Consider the following 18106-nt stretch of genomic DNA (forward strand, 5'->3'; position numbering starts at 1 on the left):
AATAAATATTATTATTATTATTATCATTATTATTATCATTATTATTATTATAGTATTGTCTGTACTGATAGGCAGATGTCTTTCTCAGCCCTTCCTGTAGATGACTGGGGTTTAAGTTGGGATCTTCTACGTGCAAAACTCTGCCACTAACCTAACAAATTGGTAATATAACAGAACAAATCCCTATGCCCGTGCAGCACAGTTCAGCAGCCCCTGACAGTCCAGAATATGCTTCCCTTCAGATTTTGTAATGCAAGGGTAAATGGCAGTTGAAGGAGAGTATTATTTCGGGCAGGGAGCAGGAAATCAAGCTGTTTTCCTCTGTTCAGTCTCCAACTGATGGCTTGAGCCATGCTGTCATCTTTTTGTCATGATGTCCTTTCCTGGCAAGGAGGAGGCCTAGCCATCCAGTAGCCCTTTAACCTCTTGCCAAAGGACTGCAGTCTGAAGGTGACTGGCAGTTTCATCCAAGTCTTCTTTCTGGCAGTTACAAGTTTCATGGTTAGTTTGATTTGACAAAGTATTGTGGTACCCTAAAGTCATTGTGGCGTGAGCTTTAGATTTCAGTTAAGCAGCTAAGTTTGGATAACAAGACAGTGGCATCTTGAACATGCGTCTTATACAGCAGAAGCCCAAAATCAACCCAACATTTTTGATTATTGGTAAATGCAACTTTTGCAGGGGGGGGGACTGTAAGTCTACTAAGATAAGTAAATGGTCACAAGATAGCATTGAGTAAATAAATAGATTTTAGAGCCCAATTTATTGCAATTTCGCCTTTTGGATGGAAAATGTTCTTTGCACAAATGGAATGTGACATTTCTTGAGAATAAATAGTGACTGGGGAAGTTGAAATTGAACATTAACCCTTCCAGAGCTGGAGAAGCTTTGCTTTTTGAACATCCTATGGAGAAATGAACATTCCCTCTGACCAAAGGAAAAAAGCGGATGAAATCAAGAAGCAACAAATATGTTTGTGTCTGTTTGCTCAGTGGAGGAAAAAACAAAGGAACAATAGTAACCAAATTCAGGAAAAGAAAATTCACAATACTTGTAACTATTTTATCATTGGGGACTTTTCAGTTATCCTTCCCAGTAAACATTCGACTGGTACTGCAAGGCTTGCCATAACAAAGTTCTAATTCATGGGTAGGCAAACTAAGGCCCAGAGGGCCAGATCCGGCCCAATCGCCTTCTAAATGCGGCCCATGGACAGTTGCTTTTATTTAAAATGCATCTCTAGGTTATTTGTGGGGCATAGAAATTCATTCATTTTATTTTTTTTCAAAATATAGTCTGGCCCCCCACAAGGTCTGAGGGACATTTCCCTGCTGAAATCTAATTTAAATAAAAAATTGGCTTCCTGCAGCCAATGAGAAGCCAGCCAGTGTTGTGGAAGGCGCTTCCTGCTCTGCTCCGCGCCGGTTTAGCGCGGTGCACGGGAGCCGACCGAGTGGGCAGCGGGGGTCCATGGGCTGGTTAAACGACCCCCATGGGTGCTTGTGACCCATGGGCTTTAGGTTGCCGACCCCTGCTCCAGACCCTCACCCCAAGCCTGTAGCTTCACTGTTTTTACCAGTATTCCTTCCAAAGTAACTCCCCCCCACACTAGTGTAAAAATTGAGGAGTCAGCATGGCTGCCCAAAAGTATCCCACCATCATTCTTCATGGATGGCAGCCCTGCACTGCCGAGTTCTATTGATGAAATTAGAGAGTAGACATGTTTCTGTTGGGTACAGCTTTCAATGAGCTGTTGAACAAGACGACTTCTGTGACATGCTAAATCCTCCATTCTCTTGTAGCTTTTATTTTGTTTTGCTTTGCGGAGAACATGGGTTTGTGCCAGTCAGCCTTGACTTTACATTAGCCTCATGCCTCATTCATTGCACAAAGCAGGTGGGCTTGAAGGCTTCAGTTTACAGCTTCCTTTCCCTTTTTATCTTCCCACAACATACTTGGGCTCCATTTGTCAGAGCAAACCTAGAGCCTAGCTTTTTTAAACATAGGCCAGTCATTATAGGTCCTCTTTCATTATTTCACAGTCTAGCCTAAGATCTTTTCCCGCTTGGAACAATAATCCTAGAGCGGAGTTTATGAGGTCAGATGCACACTTTATAATTGTGAGGAAATGGAACCAGGAAAATGAAAATTCACATGCCAGGCTTTGCATGATGTTTTGATCTTCCTTTTGATAAGAGGCATCTTTTTTCTTTTCTTTTTTAGCCCTAGTGGGAGAGATTAAATTTTTCTCATTTCTTTTTTCCTGTTAAAAGACCACAGTGCTATAGATAAGAATTGTATGAGCAGTATAAAAGAGGCTTGTTTCCTGCCGGCTGCAGAAGTTTTAACCAAATAGCAGAGATTCTGTTCTCACAAGATCAGTCATAAAAATGTAACGGAAGTGATACAGTGAATAGGCATTCTGAAGGCGGATCAGTTTATATATTACTGCAACAATGGAAGAAGAAAAAAACCACTACATTTGCAATGTGCATTGCTGACGGTGCATGCCTTATCTACTACTATGAAATGCTGCAAAACTCAGTCTTCCAAAGGAAGTTGCAGTTCACTAGCCAAAAAAAGAACAGCACTCGCCCACTTTTTAATAATATTTTATTCTGATGTATCAGACTCGTGTAGAATTTTGACTTTCTTCTTTCCTCCCAGCTGGAGCCAAGAAAGCACTGATTTGCTTCAGAAGCAACCACCAAACTATGGTCTAGCATCATGTGCATGAGACTGGGATGAGCCTCAGATGGACAAATTCTCTCTCCTTCTTGTAGTACTTTTATGCATGGCAATTGCCTGCTATCATTCCTGGTTTGAGGCATATCATGGTTTGCTTTTTCAGCGAAGTGTGGTTTGTGCTGCTGTCAGGGACTGGATAGAGGAGGAATGGTGTAGACTGCCTCCCCCTCCTCAGCCTTCCAGAGGAAGAGGAAGACAATATAGATTTACAGCAGTCGTTTGCGGGAGGTCACGGCTCATAGGTAGATGAGGGGTGAAGTTGGGAAATGGGAGAGGAGGAGAAGGCAGAGCCAGAGGGGCAGTTGGTCAATACATTATTACTAGAAAGCATTCCAGATCCCTCTTCTCCCAGAACCCGGCAAGCATTGAAAGTAGGAGAGCAAACGGCCTTAAGTGGCTACCATAAGGTGTGCGATGCTGTTGACCAGGCATAGGCAAACTCGGCCCTCCAGATGTTTTGGGATTACAACTCCCATCATACCTGACTACTGGTCCTGTTAGCTAGGGGTGATGGGAGTTGTAGTCCCGAAACATCTGCAGGGCCGAGTTTGCCTATGCCTGCTGTTGACGATTGAGGAGAGAAGGTGGGTAGAGATTACTCAGAGCAATGCCATTACTCCAAGAGGCTGCATTTCTAAGCCTCTCTCTGTGAATATTGAATAAAAGACATTGGTAAGAGCCTTTCTTGTCTATCTATTCCTGGCAGCCTACCATGGGGGGGGGGATTGGATTCCCTGACGCCTGACAGCTACCCTGCAAAACAGGGCTCAAACCTTCATTTGATGTTACATTTGGCCCTGCAAGTAATAAAAATAAGTTCATGTCCTTCCTTAAGTGAGATTCCTGCACAAGGTCTCAGCTTCCATTCCTGGAATCTCCAAGTAGAAAAGACACCCATCTGAAATTCTGCTGCCAGTCACCGTACTGAGCTGGATGAACCAATGCCAGTTTTTAAACTTTCAAACGCACTAATAGATAAGAGTTACCCTATATTTTCTGCACAAGGGGATAACAGTGTCATTAAGCTAATGATGTTAGTCCAGGGATGGGAACCTGTAGTGAGACCCCCAGCTATAGGGCAGTATATAATTTCTAATAATAATAATAATAATAGTCAGGGGTTATGGGAGTTGACCAAGGACAGATTTGTAAATTGGTGGTAGATTCTTTCCATGTCCAAAATTCCACATCAGATTTTGTATTTTTGGCTTTAATTCAAACTGCCCTTTCATTTTACATTTAGCTAAGTTTGCACATGTGGAATGAGTCCCGTATTTTCAAAAATATAACTGCCAATCCATTCATGAATGAAGGAGAGAATAGGTGTTGCAGGCAAATTTGCTTTGTCTTAATAATATGTGGGGAAACTAGTAATTTTCCTGGCTTGGAGGAGCTCCATCGTGACAAAAAATGATCATTCATTGATCCGATAAATGTCATTTCTTCTTTTTCTCTTCTGTTATCTGAGAACTGCTTAAACGTAATATGAAGGAGTAAAACACGCTGCATACATACGTGACAGAAACGTATGTTATCATGGAGTCCTATATGAAATGGACAGCCCATTGCTGCATTGCTGCTTCTTGTGGAAAGCACTGTAGAACTTCTGGAAGATTAAACTCAGTGACATGGATCGCAAGACTAGAAAAGGTTTATTTTTGTGTATACTCACAGACTTTAGTACATAGTAAAGAGTGAATGGTTTCTGGATTATACTCTGGGTGTCAGTAATATAAGGAATTTGGGCATGAATTTCCAGGTAGATATTTTTATTTCCAGTGCTCAGGTGCACATAAATTTAAAAATAGAGTCATGGGTTACTTTATAAGTTACTACTGTGTTCTTATAACAAAGAATCATGTTACCTCTTACTGGATCATAAAGGATTATATACAGGTAGCCCCCCATTTATGTGAGGGCAGGGGTGCCAACTTGCGCCCCCCCCCACATTGGAGGAGGAAGAAGAAGAGTTTGGATTTGATATCCCGCTTTATCACTACCCAAAGGAGTCTCAAAGCGGCTAACATTCTCCTTTCCCTTCCTCCCCCACAACAAACACTCTATGAGGTGAGTGGGGCTGAGAGACTTCAGAGAAGTGTGACTAGCCCAAGGTCACCCAGCAGCTGCATGTGGAGGAGCGGAGACGCGAACCCGGTTCCCCAGATTACGAGGCTACCGCTCTTAACCACTACACCACACGTGACGCACCACGTGATGTCACGTGTCATGTCCCACCCAGTGGGACATGCTGCAGGGCATGCGCTGGGGGGCAGTACACACGGAGAGCAATCTTCCCCCTCACTCGTTTCCTCCCGGGTGGGGGGTGAGGCACCCAGAGGGTGGTGGCGGGGGGGTGTCGGCCCCCTGAATATTGTGGGGGCTGGGGCTCCTGGTTCAAAACGCCCCCTATACCCGGCGTTGGTGTGCGAGGGTTATGTTCCGAGGCATCACAGGCATCAGTAAAACTGTGTATAATGGAAACCCGTTGAAGAAGCCTGCAAACCCCCTACTCCCATTCTGCCCTTTTAGTGGCATTTCAGTGACATCTTTATGACATTTCTGGGTTGGTGTGTTACACCTAAACACAGTCGCGCACATATTGAACATGTACTTTAAGAGAAAATGCAGGGAATGCTATAATCTAGTGAAATAAAAGTTAACATGCAATATAAAAATACATGCAAGCCATCCTTTGATGCTCCTATACGAAACTTTGCCTCTTGAGCCCTGCAATAAATATCATTCATTCGGAGTTGTTACTTTCTTCTCTCACTTTTTTAACCAGTCACTTGGCAGCTGGGAAACTGTTGCGGGGGGTTGGGGAGCCAGCTTCAAGCATGAAAGGATTAAGAGGAGCTTGCTTGGTAATTGAAAGCTTTCTGAAGCCTTGTACTGAAATATGAAGCTCATCTGACTGTTTTTCCATGTAAAGCTTTGAACCGACTTCCGTCCTGTCCTCCCTTTTGTACATCCCAGCCCTCCGCTGTTCAACGAAGCAGGAGTTTGGTATCCTGTTACCGCAGCAGAAGGCCAGATGCTCTAAGACACAGTTCACAAAGAGATCACAGTCAAGGATAGAAGGGAAAAGGGGTTTTCGGCATGTAATCAACGAGACGAAATGGCCCATTGGTTTTAAGGGCTGATAGAGGCAAGAGCTGGCATTCCACCCTGCTGAAGCCAAACAGGGGACAACTTCATTACACTCTCCTGAGGTGGTTAAAGGCAGGGCTGAAAGATTTATCTTTTTCTTTTAAAAGCTCATTTCAAAGAGTAAGAAACTGGAGCAGTGAGAGACATTAGAACAGAATAAAAATGATGATGTCCAGCTAGAATAAACAGCTTGGAAAAACCGAATGGGCTCCACTCTGTGTGTAAATAGTAATGGTAAAGCTACCCCTGACTGTTAGGTCCAGTTGCGGACAACTCTGGGGTTGCGAGCTCATCTCGCTCTATAGGCCAAGGGAGCTGGCGTTTGTTCACAGACAGCTTCTGGGTCATGTGGCCAGCATGACTAAGCCACTTCTGGCAAACCAGAGCAGCGCACGGAAACGCTGTTTACCTCCCCACTGGAGCAGTACCTATTTATCTACTTGCACTTGACATGCTTTCAAACTGCTAGGTGGGCAGGAGCTGGGACCAAACGGGAGCTCACCCCGTTGCAGGGATTCAAACCGCCAACCTTCCGATCGGCAAGCCCTTCCTTGGCATATAGAGCAAGATGAGCGGCGCAACCCCAAAGTCATTTGCGGCTGGACCTAACAATTGATCCCAGTACCAACAGAGGATCTACATGAGGCCTTGTAGCTATATCCTACATACCTCAGCTGAGTGGTAACTTAGAAATGGTTCCTAGCACCCCAAAAAATATGTAGCTCAGGTGCCACTGTGGCATAAAAACTAATCTGGCTCTCCCCCCCCCCCCCCACGCCATGTACTCCTGCACCAACCTTGGGTTTCTAGCTTGCTCACACACACACTCTGTTACGTGTTCTCATTATGAACTTCCATTGAGTGTTGTTGCCTCGTACTCTTTTAGAAAAAGCCCGACAGCTTTCAAAGTCCAGATTAAGAAGTGTATATTTATCCAATTACTGTAATTTGACATTTTTTAAATCTCCCAAATCCTCCTCTTTGTCTTGCATATTTCCTGGCAGCTGGTACAAAACAATGGCTTTAGTGTCTTCTTGCCTGTGGTGAAGTAAACCAATTTACGATAAAGCCTGCGTATTGATTCTAGGATGTGGACTTCTCTTAACACGAGCTGAAAACATGCTGTGACCTTTTAAAATGGCTTCTGTTGCTGATGGTGGTCGTCCCATGTCCTTTATAACCTTCCCCCTTATATCTGATAGGCCGAGCATTTGCTGTTGCAGCCTGCTGGAAGACTGGTCACGTATGTTTACAGCCAAATCTACAAAGTTATCCAGCTTGTGTGTTCAGCCTGAGCCTTCTTCGACCCTTAAACATTGCTGATTTCCACTGGTGAAAATTCAGATTTTGCATGTTTCCTTGGACATAAATTCCACTAAGTGCATGGAATCTGCTCCCCAAATTATTCTGCATAGGATTGACATGCTATGCACACTTACTTTAGGAGTGCCTTTGATTGAACATGGTGGTGTAACGTCTCAGAATTTTATGATCAAGGTGTGTACATCTGTGTTGTTGTTGTTTAGTCGTTTAGTCGTGTCCGACTCTTCGTGACCCCATGGACCATAGCACGCCAAGCACTCCTGTCTTCCACTGCCTCCCGCAGTTTGGTCAAACTCATGTTCGTAGCTTCGAGAACACTGTCCAACCATCTTGTCCTCTGTCATCCCCTTCTCCTAGTGCCCTCAATCTTTCCCAACATCAGGGTCTTTTCCAAGGAGTCTTCTCTTCTCATGAGGTGGCCAAAGTATTGGAGCCTCAGCTTCACGATCTGTCCTTCCAGGGAGCACTCAGGGCTGATTTCCTTAAGAATGGATAGGTTTGATCTTCTTGCAGTCCATGGGACTCTCAAGAGTCTCCTCCAGCACCATAATTCAAAAGCATCAATTCTTCGGCGATCAGCCTTCTTTATGGTCCAGCTCTCACTTCCATACATCACTACTGGGAAAACCATAGCTTTAACTATACGGACCTTTGTCGGCAAGGTGATGTCTCTGCTTTTTAAGATGCTGTCTAGGTGTGTACATCTGTAATCCTACGCAAATATAGCTAGGCCAAAGTCTTATTAAAGTCATTGACACTTATTTCTGAATCAACATGATTAGGATAGGACCGATAAACCCAAATATTCAAGCTCTGGCTGTGGATCCATTCCTATTTAAATAGCTGATGAATTTAAAATTCCCCCAAGGATTTAAATGACTGAGTGTTGGAAATTGCACTTAGATCTTCAGGCTAGCTAGAATATGTGCAGAGTCTTATGAGATGTGTTCACTATATGCTAATTGCTCATCCAGAGAAGGTCAAGAGTTCCCATTTAATCCACCTAAGGCAAATGATTGCTTGACATTTGCTTCTATTCTGAAAAGTGCCTGTACAAAAATGGCACATTCCTTTAAGAAATGCTCAGTGTTCATTCTCGTTAGCTGTGTAAAATTAAAACTCTTTGATTTTAGGATTGTGTGTTTGTGCCCCACACTGGGCAAAAGATTCCTGAATTGCAGGAGGTTGGACTACATCGGGGTTCCCCAACCTTGGGTCTCCAGCTATTTTTGGACTACAACTCCCATCATCCCTAGCTAGCAGGACCAGTGGTCAGGGATGGTGGGAATTGGAGTCCAAAAACAGCTGGAGGGCCAAGGTTGGAAAACCCTCGACTATATGATCCTCATGGTTCCTTCCAGCTCTACAATTCTATGATTCTATGAACTATTTATTTCTTTTGTACAAAACAAGAGAGGCTCAAGACTATGTATTAATATAAAAGGTAGAGGACCCCTGACAGTTAAGTCCAGTCGCAAACGACTCTAGGGTTGTTGCAGTGCTCATCTCGCTTTACTGGCCGAGGGAGCCGACGTTTGTCCGCAGACAGTTTTTCCAGGTCATGTGGCCAGCATGACTAAGCCGCTTCTGGCGAACCAGAGCAGCGCAGGGAAACGCCATTTACCTTCCTGCTGGAGAGGTACCTATTTATCTACTTACACTTTGGCGTGCTTTCGAACTGCTAGGTTGGCAGGAGATATATTGATATATGTGAGTATAAATTAAGATCTGGTAGTATATGTTCAAAACACATTTCAAAAAATGCCATTTCAGAATCAGGATGATCAGAAAAATGTACAAAGCCATTCATTTTTCTGATCCTGATGTTTTTGTAATTGTCATCCGTCATGAAAACAGATGACATCCCAGACAGTTGGATAGCTGGATTGCTGGGTAAAAGGTAAAGGTAAAGGTAAAGGGCCCCTGACCATCAGGTCCAGTTGTGTCCGCCTCCGGGGTTGCGGCGCTCATCTCGCTCTATAGGCTGAGGGAGCCGGCGTTTGTCTGCAGACAGCTTCCGGGTCATGTGGCCAGCATGACAAAGCTGCTTCTGGCGAACCAGAGCAGCGCACGGAAACGCTGTTTACCTTCCCAACGGAGCGGTCCCTATTTATCTACTTGCACTTTGATGTGCTTTCAAACTGCTAGGTGGGCAGGAGCTGGGACCGAGCAACGGGAGCTCACCCCGTTGCAGGGATTCGAATCGCCGACCTTCTGATCAGCAAGCCCTAGACTCTGCGGTTTAACCCACAGCGCCACCTAAAGGACTCCTGGATGGTTAAGTCCAGTCAAAGGTGACTCTGGGGTTGCGGCGCTCATCTCGCTTTCAGGCCGAGGGAGCCGGCGTTTGTCCACAGGCAGCTTTCCGGGTCATGTGGCCAGCAGGATTGAACCGCTTCTGGTGCAATGGAAACCAGAGCACACAGAAAAGCTGTTTACCTTTTCACCGCAGCAGTACCCATTTATCTACTTCCACTGGTGTGCTTTAGACCTGCTAGGTTGGCATGAGCTGGGACAGAGCAAAGGGAGCTCACCCCGTTGCGTAGATTCGAACTGCCGACCTTCCAATCGGCAAGCCTGAGAGGCTCAATGGTTTAGACCACAGCGCCACCCGCATCCCTAGGATTGATGAATAAACATTACTACCAGTTTATTAAGGGGGTGGGAGAGTTAGCCTGATCCTTGCCTACCTCAAATATTTCAGACTGTAGCAGGCTCGTGCAACTTTCAGATGAATCTTCCCATTTAAACTGCATACCGTGTTTCCCACATTTTAAGACACCGTCTTATATTTATTTTACCCAAGAAAATAAGCCTATGGCTTATTTTCGGGGGGGTGTCTTTTTAATTTTTTTTTAACTGTAATTACGGCAGCCAGCGTTGCTGCTGCTGGGTTCCGGAGGCAGCCTGCAGGGTCGGTGCCCAGCTGCGCCGGTGCTGGACACTGGAGAGAGCAGGAGACTGAGCAGCCACTGCGGCATCGCGCTGCCAGAGACTCGCAGCCACTGAGGAGCTTGCGGCGCCGGGGCTTGCGGGCGGCTCTCGCCTTTCCGCCCTTTCTCCTGCTCCCGGGGGAGACGTGGCTTCTATTCCCCATTGCCAAGGAAACAGCCCGGGGGAGAGACGCCAGAGCTGAGGCGCCCCCCGCCCGCGGATCCCACGTGCCGCCGAAAACGGCAATGCTTAGGGCCCCCCACTCCTCGCCCGAAGTGGAGTAAGGCCCCCCGAGCGGTCCAGGGCTTGCTTCCGAATGCGCAGGGACAGGACTGCGCTGTTAAACTCTTTGCAAACTCCTTGCCCAAAAGAAAGCTGTCCTGCAGAGTGCCGGATCGAGGAGCCGGTCTGCAGAGTCAGCGCCCAGCAGCGCGGCGCTGGATTGAGGAGGCGGTGCTTCGTGCGGAGCTGCTGGGCGCCGACCCGGCAGGCCGCTTCCTCGATCTGGCGGCCTCCCGGGTTGGCGCCCAGCAGCGCCGCGCGGAGCACCGCCGGTCTGTAGAGTCAGCGCCCAGCAGCACGGCGCTGGATTGAGGAGGCGGTGCTTCGTGCGGAGCTGCTGGGCGCCGACCCGGCAGGCCGCTTCCTCGATCCGGTGCTCCGCACGGCGCTGCTGGGCGCCCACCCGGGAGGCCGCCGGATCGAGGAAGCGGCCTGCCGGGTCGGCGCCCAGCAGCTCCGCACGAAGCACCGCCTCCTCAATCCAGCGCCGCGCTGCTGGGCGCTGACTCTGCAGACCGGCTCCTCGATCCGGCACTCTGCAGGACAGCTTTCTTTTGGGCAAGGAGTTTGCAAAGAGTTTAACAGCGCAGTCCTGTCCCTGCGCATTCGGAAGCAAGCCCTGGACCGCTCGGGGGGCCTTACTCCACTTCGGGCGAGGAGTGGGGGGCCCTAAGCATTGCCGTTTTCGGCGGCACGTGGGATCCGCGGGCGGGGGGCGCCTCAGCTCTGGCGTCTCTCCCCCGGGCTGTTTCCTTGGCAATGGGGAATAGAAGCCACGTCTCCCCCGGGAGCAGGAGAAAGGGCGGCAAGGCGAGAGCCGCCTGCAAGCCCCGGCGCCGCAAGCTCCTCAGTGGCTGCGAGTCTCTGGCAGCGCAATGCCACAGTGGCTGCTCAGTCTCCTCTCTCCCATGCCCAGCGCTGCTGGGAGCCGACCCTGCAGGCATGGCTTATTTTCGGGGTATGTCTTATATTTTACAAAGGCTTTAAAATCCTGCCATGGCTTATATTATGACTCCGTCTTAAAAAGGGGGAAACACGGTACTTACAGAAATGGGATGCGGGTGGCGCTGTGGTCTAAACCACGGAGCCTAGAGCTTGCCAATCAGGAGGTCGGCGGTTTGAATCCCCACAATGGGGTGAGCTCCCGTTGTTCTGTCCCAGCTCCTGCCAACCTAGCAGTTCAAAAGCACATCAAAGTACAAGTAGATAAATAGGTACTGCTCTGGCGGGAAGGTAAACGGCATTTCCGTGCACTGCTCTGGTTCGCCAAAAGCGGCTTAGTCATGCTGGCCACATGACCCAGAAGCTGTCTGTGGACAAACGCCGGCTCCCTCGGCCTATAGAGCGAAATGAGTGCCACAACCCCATAGTTGCCTTTGACTGGACTTAACTGTCTAGGGGTCCTTTACCTTTACCTTTTACTTACAGAAATGCATTTCTGCAGGGCTTTGTGGAGAAAGAAAGAATATCCCCAAAGTATGTGATGTTTTTTGCGTCACCGGAGTATGGATAACAATTCTGCTGTTTGCCTCTGTTGTTAATAGCCATCCATTTAACAGATCTCTATCCACTGACATTTTCTGCAGCTTTAATTTGTTTCTGTGCATGGCCGCCTCCACATATGCACCAGCGGCATTCAGCCCCAGACAGGAGTCTTTCACAGCTTGCTAGCACCTACCATATGTCTGCATCAAAAATCCCATTCAGCACTTTATCGAGATCATTGTGCAGTCTTTGCCTCCATGAATGGATCTGCTGGCTTGACTTTTTCCTCTGTAGAGTAGGTTGACAGTGCACTTTTCCGAAACACAGCCTGGAAACTACATTTAGAACAGAAACATGCCTAGGAAAAATTAGTGCCTGCTATATTAGGATGTATGCATATGCCATTTTCAGTAACTGCTGGTGCTTAATATCATACATCTTAATTTATACCAGAGGGTAAAATAACATGTAATGTATTCAGTTGTGTTCTGTGTATAGTGAAGTTTTTCCAGTAATATATTTGTGTGGGGGTGGTGTACTTCTATTTTTTAATTTTAATTATACTGCAATGTTGCTAGTCTTGGGCACCTGAACTTAGCCAGATGCCATTGTGACACTAATGTGAGGTCCAAATTTAGATGTTAGCTTAATCCCACACTTTGGCTTCCTGTCTTATTTTCTTGTTTCAGAAAAAAAGAATTTGAAGGGCAGGGAATGCCATTTCACCACCCCTGTGTTCATGTATACAGTGGTACCTTAGTTGTCGAACTTAATCCATTCCAAGAGTCCATTCGACTCCCGGAACCGTTCAAAAACCAAGGCACGGCTTCCGATTGGCTGCAGGAGCTTCCTGCACTCAATCAGAAGCCATGGAAGCTGCGTCAGAAGTTCGGCTTCCAAAAGAACGTTTGCAAACCGGAACACTTACTTCCGGGTTTGTGGCATTCGGGAGCCGATTTGTTCGGGGGGCCAAGCTGTTCAACAACTAAGGTACCACTGTAGAAGGATGGCTTGGACAAATGCAGTTAAGGAATCTAATTTGAGTAAAGTAGAATTGGAAACAAGGCGTCAAAGAAAACAAACTAAATTCAGTGGGGTTGTGCATAGAAGAAGTTCCCAGTAGATTGAGCTCAAGTTCTGCATCTGCAGTTCCCACCACAATCAATGAAAAGTCCAGATGCTCATTCTCTAGTGCTGTGGGTCACCTTTTAAGCAAACAACTTCCCCTCCAACTCTTTGGCAGTCAGCTTTGAAAGAAGCACTTTCAAGTTCCTCTTGGTTGTCTTACAGTTTCTCATTACAAGGATTCATGGAAATTGAACAAGGTGTAGGTTGCAATCAATCATGTCTAGAAGCAACCCAATTGTAATCGGGGATTGCAACAGCACCTTCATCCAGCTGCTATTCTCAGCGGTATTTTCTAAGGAAATGAGATAAATCCTAACAACAGAACCCTTCAACCTTGCATAAAACGCCCGAGAACTGCGCAAGAGTTCTGTCTGAATGTAATTTAATACGCCGCTTCGTGTGTGATTTTTCTAAAATGTCATCTTCCCAACTGCCTTGCCAAAATGTTTAACTAACCTTGAGGTGACAGCAATAAGTGATATGCAAGGAAATTTGAACATTTAGTCCCCACATTCAAGCAAAATTTGGCATTTGCAAATACCTTCTATTCCAGAATTTTTTTAAAAAAAAATGCCATTGAATTAATCCTCAAAAAGTATACCCCATGGTTAATACATGCTAATCATTCCTTCAGAACTGCAACTTCTGGTGATAAACATGTACAGTCATACCTTGGTTCAAAAATGCCTTGTGATTTGAACGTTTTGGCTCCTGAACACTGCAAACCCGGAAGTAAGTGTTCCGGTTTGCAAACGTTCTTTTGGAAGCCGAACGTCTGGTGCAGCTTCCGTGGCTTCCGATTGTGTGCAGGAAGCTCCTGCAGCCAATCAGAAGCTGCACCTTGGTTTTTGAATGTTTTCGGAAGTCGAACGGACTTCTGGAACAGATTCTGTTCAAAAACCAAGGTACGATTGTATGTGCAAATGAGCTGTTGTTGCACATCTAGCAGCCCTGAGGGTATCCACACCTTCTGTTGTCACTACAAAATACATTGTTTCAGTGCAGTCCTTGCAAAAATCCAGCTGTATGATCTGTAGAGCAGGAGGGGAGAACTTTTCAAGCCTGGTGGGACTGGTTTTTTCTCTCACTTATCCCTCATGGAAAACCAATAAAACAATATTATAAAAGAGAGAGAGGTAAAGAGCGTGCCTGAAAATGCAACAGGCCTAGTGGCGAATTCAGACTCAAGGAGTTGAGATCTCAAGATGTTGCCACAAGTGAAGCTTCCTGTGTCAGCATTTCCTTCAACTGGCCAGCGGTGAATGTAAAAGCCTTTAATCCTGCTACCGTATAGGCAGTTTATCTTTGGCATTTGCATCCTATCTTGTAGTAAGGGAAAAAAATCCACACGTAGCACACGGCAGGCACGAAAGAGATTCTGCTGCATGTGAAAAATCATCTCTGTGGTGCTGAAGCATGGAGTCTGCATTCAGACCAGGAGAGCTTGGCAGATATTTGTGTCTCTGGCAGGGAATGCAGCTACTGGCTGATGGATTAAGCATTTCATGGAAGAGCTTCACTATTTATCTGGGCTGAAGTCTCACTTTGTTTCCACAATGGCAGTTGCTGTACCTCTCATCTTTCATGAGTAGAGCCATTTTCTTTCCAGATTGTGTCCTACTGGTTAACTTTTTGCCATTGCATTTGAAAAGGCAATTTCTCCTGTGTTGCTGGCATCCTACTCATTCCTTTTATGCTGATATTAAATCTAGGGACTTCAAAGAGGTGCTATGGTGGTGAATCCGGAAATGCAAGCTTTTCAGCTTGCCAGAGGGAACGGTACCCCCTCCCTGTGTTCACTGTTCTGGGTTTTTTCCCCTGATTCTCCCCTAAAGTCAATTTCATGGCAGTGGGGGGAGCCCCATTGCTCTAATAATGGAAGTTCTTGTGCAGGCATCCAGTGATGGGACTAGTCAGTTGAATCCCACCTGTGACTTCTTCAAAAATCTACTTTAGGGTATTCTTCCACCTACCTGTACTTCTCATCCCCTGCTTTTGGTAAATGCCATCCAACTTGTAGTGGGATGGATGTGATACACAGATGTCATAATTCAAATTCATAATGTACAGTATTAAAAATAAAAAATCCTGAAAAATGTAAGAAATAGATACAGGAGAAATCAGAAGAACTGTTTCTTGATAGCAGAGGGCAAAGTGTTATGAAGTGCACTATTTATTTGGGGTCTTTAGATTTCATGCTTATCCCAACCTGTTAGTTATGGCACAAAACTGACTAGTTCGGTTTAAACTGCATTTAAGGGAGGGGGGTGTTTGGCTTGTATGAGTTGCATCACTTGTTCACTGGTATGTTAAGAGTTATGTTGAGGCAGAAAAAGCCAACTAGATGTTTAGCAAATGTAAGTGGAATTATAGGAATATGAAATTTCTTTATCTCTACCTGTTTTGTCAGAGCTGCAGGATGGGCGTGATGCGTAAAGGATATGATTACGTATCCTAGATTGTGAAGAATTTTCTGTATGGATTTTTATTTTGTTTTATTTTGGAAAAGTTTTACATGATTGTCTTTGCTGGTGACAGCTCAGTGGGCACAGGAAAACATCTCACAATCTCAACCCCAAGGGACTTCCCTAAGAAATGTTCAGATTATTTTTTAAAGTGCTGCACCTCCCTAGCCAGAAACAGAAATACAGTATTGAAAAATAAAATACTGTAGAATGTTTGTGAAATGGCATTTCTAGCCTGCTGGAAAGGAAGGGCCTTGTTACCGTGCTTCTCCAAAAAATAAGCCATGCGCCGAAAATAAGCCACCGTGTGTTTCTTTGAGGAAAAATAAATATAAGACAGTGTCTTATTTTTGGAGAAACATGGTAGCATCGCCAGAAATCACTGCTGCGATCTCTTATAGGATTAAAATAAGAACACATGCAATTTAGACAGGTCACAGAACCCATTATTCTCACAAAGGAAATACAACCTTGAGGAAAGATGTCTGAATTGTGTGTGTGTTAAATAGATTGCAGACTCATAGGCAAATTGCAACAGGTTCAGAGGAAGGAAACAAAGATTGCCAGCAGTGTGGAGAATAAGTCCTATGAGAAAAGATTGAACGAACTGGGTATGTTTAGCCTAGAGAAGGGGAAACTGAGGTGGTGGTAGCAGTGAGAAACAAAAGGGCATCTCCAAATAGCTGAATGCCACAAAAAGGGGGGGTGGACGTGTTTACTGCTACCCTAAAAGAGAGGGCAAGATGTTAAGGGTTTAAGTTACAGGGTGGTAGAATCAGCTGAACATCAGGAGAAATTCCTCTTACAATGAAGAGCAATTCAACAGCCAATTCCTGGGAATGTTGTAGGTCTGCTTTCCTGCATATAGGCCTGGTTTCCCTGTTCTGTTATTACAATGGTGCAGCTATTGTGCTTTGAAACATTGAAGCCAAAGAATCTAAGACTCGTGGAATTTACATGTGCCACTACTTTATTTTTTCACTGAAGAATGTAGCAAAGAAAGCTACAAATGAGTCTCACACTCTTTCATTGTTCAGTTACAGGTAGGTAGCCGTGTTGGTCTGAGTCGAAACAAAATAAAAAAAATTCCTTCAGTAGCACCTTAAAGACCAACTAAGCTTTTATTTTGGTATGAGCTTTCGCGTGCATGCACACGAAAGCTCATACCAAAATAAAAACTTAGTTGGTCTTTAAGGTGCTACTGAAGGATTTTTTAAATTTTATTTCATTTTTCAGCTTGTATGACAGTTCATGGATCTTGTCCACACTGAATATTTTACCATTTGAAGCCCTTCATGTGCTCCCCTATATTTGGTCTGGAGGGTCCCCCAACTTTCTGGGATGGATTTAGGGAGAGTTGCGCAGGGAATTGCTGCGAAAGGCTTCTGCCCCTATTTCACTGGTGGAACTTTACTGTCTCCTGAGTGACACTGTTGGCAACAGCCCAGTGATAAAATGTACAAAGAAAAGGTTGCTTCCAGGTGACCTGTGTGTTGAGCGTTCATAGAATTATAGAGCTGAAAGGAACCCTAAGGGTCATCTAGTCCAACCCTCTGCAATGCAGGAATCTCAGCTCAATCATACAGGGCAGGTTGCCACCCAAAAACCTCCAAGGAAGAAGAGCTCACCACCTTCCAAGGGAGTCCATTCCACAGTTGAGCTCTTACCATCAGAAAGTATTATTCTGTTTTTATATGTGCTGGAAGTCACCCACAGGGGCTGCTAGATGGGTGGGTAAGATAAGGTTACCAGATATATTTTTTTTCAATGAATCCGGAGACACTTCATTGAAATGAGTCGGAATGATAGGATTTTGTCAGGGGACTAATTTGTAAATCTGGGGACTGTCCCCGGGAAACGGGGGCGTCTGGTAACAGGAGGAGGAGGAGGAGGAGGAGGAGGAGGAGGAGGAGGAGGAGGAGGAGGAGAAGAAGAAGAAGAAGAAGAAGAAGAAGAAGAAGAAGAAGAAGAAGAAGAAGAAGAAGTTATTCCTGATGTTTAATCAAAATCATTTTGTTAGTTTTGCCCCAGTTCTCATTCACCCTGATTTGTTTGCAGAAGGTGTGTTGGGAAGTTAGACAATGTCCACAGTTTACTGAGCATTCATTTTGTTTTGTTTGCCACGAGGCCATATGACATTGCATGAAGCCATTTCTACTCCACACCTGTCTATTTCCCCAGAAGTTGTTCTTGTTGTTACGGAAGGTAGTTTATTGCACAAGGACATCAAATCGGCTTGAATCGCATGGGATGTGATTAAATCCCACCCACAAAATAAACACAGTCTGAAAATGACTAGAAATTGTCTTGGATCTACTAAAAGATGCATCTATCTGGGTGGTTTTAATGAATATTTTTTACAGTTATTAACACTTGAGAATTTTGCATTCTTCTCATTTTTTTAACAGGAGTTAAATTTTGCTGTGGTCTAGGTTTCTAAAGTAATTGAACTGTCGGATAAAAAACAATTAGAGCAAGTCAAAGGCTACAGATAGACCTGATATTTCTTTGCTACAGTTACCTTTCTGGTTTTTTTACTCAGTTCATGATTCATAGCATACAATGTAACTTGGGGTGGTGGGGATATTAAG

At 45.3% G+C, this 18106-nt stretch overlaps 1 protein-coding gene across 5 annotated transcripts in view; it reads left to right on the forward strand.

Annotated features, from left to right (window-relative positions):
- Positions 1 to 18106, forward strand: part of MARCHF3 (membrane associated ring-CH-type finger 3) — a 160218-nt gene that overhangs the window by 119316 nt on the left and 22796 nt on the right. Inside the window, exons 5-6 of one of the 5 annotated variants that reach the window (XR_009558314.1) lie at positions 7101 to 7395; positions 7916 to 9159. The exons of the other annotated variants lie outside the window; for them this stretch is intronic. The gene's annotated coding sequence lies outside the window, so the exon portion shown is untranslated. Of the gene's footprint in view, positions 1 to 7100; positions 7396 to 7915; positions 9160 to 18106 lie in introns of those variants that run through there. 5 annotated transcript variants of the gene reach the window in all.

The sequence above is a fragment of the Zootoca vivipara genome, chromosome 11 (assembly GCF_963506605.1).
Source record: "Zootoca vivipara chromosome 11, rZooViv1.1, whole genome shotgun sequence".
NCBI classification, from domain to species: domain Eukaryota; kingdom Metazoa; phylum Chordata; class Lepidosauria; order Squamata; family Lacertidae; genus Zootoca; species Zootoca vivipara.